The following is a 3,753-nucleotide window of genomic DNA, read 5'->3' on the forward strand; positions in this document are numbered from 1 at the left end:
CTCAGCCTTGACCTTTGAGTGTCTGTGCCCGTCTCTGCATTGCCCAGCTGTAGCAAAAATCCTGTCAAGTCAGTTTAGCCAGAATCTCCACCCTTAATATCTGATCAAATCCCTCCTCGCCCACCACCTGCCAGGTGCCGTCTGATCACTCTTGCCTACCTTCAGCCAGGATCCTGGGAGTCAGTTCAACCAGAACCTCCCACCCCTTTGTATTTTTCCACCCACCCACTCCCCTCCAACCTGCTCCTAGGGTGGAAGTCTCCACTTGTCCCTGCTGTATTCAGAACTGAGCCCAGTTCTATACTGAGGTCTCTTTTCCCTATTGCAATAGTTCCTGAATAAAATCTGTTTTTACCATTTTAACTACTGTCCAGCTCTGTTTTTTTCTTTTGTTTTCTTTCTTTTTTTTTTTTTTTTTTTTTTTTTTTGAGACAGGGTCTCATTCTGTCGCTCAGGCTTAGAGTGCAGTGGCACCATCATAGCTCACTGCAGCCTCAGCCTCCCGTGCTCAAGTGATCTTCCTGCTTCAGCCTCCCGAGTAGCTGGGACTACAGGCTCGCACCACCACACCTGGCTAAGTTTTTCTACTTTTTGTAGAGACGAGGTCTCACTATGTTGCTCAGGCTGTTCTCAACTCCTGGGTTCAAGTGATCCTCCCACTTTGGCTTCCCAAAGTGCTGCGATTATAGGAGTAATATGGTTTGGATCCATGTCCCCACCCAAATCTCATGTTCAGTTGTTATTTATTTATTTTTGGAGATGGAGTCTCAGTCTGTCACCCAGGCTGGAGTGCAATGGCGCTATCTCAGCTCACCGCAACCTCCACTTCCTGGGTTCAAGAGATTCTCCTGCCTCAGCCTCCTCAGTAGCTAGGATTATAGGCACTTGCCACCACTCCTGGCTAATTTTTGTGGTTTTAGTAGAGACAGGGTTTCACCAGGTTGGCCAGGCTGGACTCAAACTCCTGACCTCAGGTGATCCACCCGCTTTGGCCTCCCAAAGTGCTGGGATTACAGGCCTGAGCCACCACGCCCAGCCTCTCAAGTTCAATTGTAATCCCCAGTGTTGGAGGTGGGACCTGGTGGGAGGTGATTGGATCATGGGGGCAATTTCTCATGATTTGACACCATTCCCCTTGGAGCTGTCGTCATGTGAGTTCTTGTGAGATCTAGTTGTTTACAAGTGTGTGGCACCCCTCCCTTCTCTCTCATTCCTCCTGCTGCCGCCATTTGAAGTGCTGGCTCCCCCTTCACCTTTTGCCATGATTGTACGTTTCCTGAGGCCTCCCCAGCCATGCTTCCTGTACAGCCTGCAGAGACATGAGCCAATGAAACCTCTTTTCTTTGTAAATTACCTAGTCTATGGCAGTTCTTTATAGCAATAGGATAACTGACTAACACAAAGCATGAGCCACCGCTCCCAGCCTCAGCTGTGATTTTAATAGCAGCACTACTGCCTTCAGCCCACTCCAGGCACATAGAGGCTCAGTGGGAGCATCCATCAGCACCCTTCTGTACCAGGCTCCCTGCCAGCCCTGGCGTGAGAGCTCAGGAGGAGCCCAGGAGGGCTTCCTGTGGGAAGAGACGGCTGAGGAAGTCCTAAGAGCCGAGTGGAGGGGAGCTCTGCCCAGTCACGGCTCAGTCCCTGCAGGTGGGTCTGTGCAGATATGGGGCAGGCCCAAAGCCCATGTACTTGAATGGAGATGCTCTCGGCCTCACAGAATTCCAAATGCTCCTGATGCCTGGTAACTCTTCACATACCCTGTGTCCCTGCCAGTGAGACACATGAAGGCTGAAACCCAGAACAAGCTTCACGCCGATCACTGGGTGGGCCAGCACCCTCCTCACTGCCAGCACCCACCGTGGAGGATGGGCAGGAGCCAGGCAGACGATACCCCAGGAACTGTTTCATGAGTATGCTTGGGTATTCCCCCAACCCCAATCCCACCAACTGCTCATAGATACATGACTGACATGGAAATTGTACTAGTACAAAAAGGGTATGATTTACCTTTTTTTTTGAGACGGAGTCTCGCTCTGTTGCCCATACTGGAGTGCAGGGGCGCGATCTCGGCTCACTGCAACCTCCACCTCCCGGGTTCAAGCGATTCTCCCACCCCAGCCTCCCGAGTAGCTGGGATTACACCTGGCTAATTTTATATTTTTAGTAGAGACGGAGTTTCTCCATGTTGGTCAGGCTGGTCTTGAACTCCCGACCTCAGGTGATCCGCCCACCTCAGCCTCCCAAAGTGATGGGATTACAGGTGTGAGCCACTGCACCTGGCCCCTAATTTTTGTATTTTTAGTAGAGACAGAGTTTCCCCATGTTAGCTAGGCTAGACTTGAACTCCTGACCTTAGGTGATCCACCCGCCTCAGCCTCCCAAAGTGCTAGGATTACAGGTGTCAGCCACCGTGGCCAGCTATTTTATTTATTTTATTATTATTACTTTTTGAGACAGAGTCTCGCTTCTCGCTCTGTTGCCCAGGCTGGAGTGCAATGGCGCAATCTCAGCTCACTGCAAGCTCCGCCTCCCAGGTTCATGCCATTCACCTGCCTCAGCCTCCCGAGCAGCTGTGACTGCGGGCCCAGCTAAATTTTTTTGTATTTTTAGTAGAGACGGGGTTTCGCCGTGTTAGCCAGAATGGTCTTAATCTCCTGACCTCGTGATCTGTCCGCCTTGGCCTTCCAAAGTGCTGGGATTACAAGTGTGAGCCACTGCGCCTGGCCTATTTTATTTTTGAGACGGAGTCTTCCTCTGTCACCCAGGCTGGAGTGCAGTGGTGTGATCACAGCTCATTGCAGCCTCAACCTCTTGGGCTCAAGCAATCCTCTCACCACAGACTCCCGAGTAGCTGGGACTACAGGCGTGCACCACCACACCCAACTAATTTTTAAATTTTTAGTAGAGTCAGGGTTTCACTATGTTGCCCAGGCTGGTCTTGAACTCCTGGGTTCAAGCCATCTTCCTGCTTCGGCCTCCCAAAGTGCTGGGATTCCAGGTGTGAGCCATTGCACCCAGCTACTTTTTTAAAATGTTGTGTAGAGACAGGGTCTTGCTATGTTGTCCAGGCTGCTCTCAAACTCCTGGCCTTAACCTATCCTCCTGCCTCAGCCTTCCAAAGTGCTGGGACTACAGGCATGAGCCAATCCTGGCCTGCTTTTTCATTACTTCCTTCTTCAAATGAGTCTGGGGAAATCTATCAAGACTGAGTTCAGTAGTGAGTGACAAGAAGGTCCAACTGAACTACAATTTATGAAAACCAATTGTCCTCAGGTCAGAGGCATCCTCAGGTGGCCCAGGCCTGGTCTAGCATTTCCCCAAAGCCAAGGACACCTAAGCCCCACCAGCTTCCTTCCTCTCCTCTCTGTCTCCTCAGCCCCTCAGCAGCGCTGTTGGAGCAAGAAGCAAAAATCACTGGTAGGGCCCGGTGAGATGGCTCACACCTGTAATCCCAGCATTTTGGGAGGCTGAGGTGGGAGGATCACTTGAGCCTGGGAGTTTGAGACCAGCCTCGGCAACATAGGGACACACCATCTCTACAAACACTAATAATTTAAAAAATTAGCCAGGCATGGTGGCACGTGCCTATGGTCCTAGCTACTCAGGAGGATCACCTGAGCCTAGGAGGTCAAGGCTGCAATGAAGCTATGATCACATCACTGTACTGCAGTCTGGGTGACAGAGTGAGGGAAGGGAAAGGAAGGAAAGGGGAGGGGAGGGGAGGGAAGGGAAAGGGAGGGGAGGGGAGGG

This window comes from Theropithecus gelada, chromosome 3, assembly GCF_003255815.1.
Source record: "Theropithecus gelada isolate Dixy chromosome 3, Tgel_1.0, whole genome shotgun sequence".
NCBI lineage: Eukaryota > Metazoa > Chordata > Mammalia > Primates > Cercopithecidae > Theropithecus > Theropithecus gelada.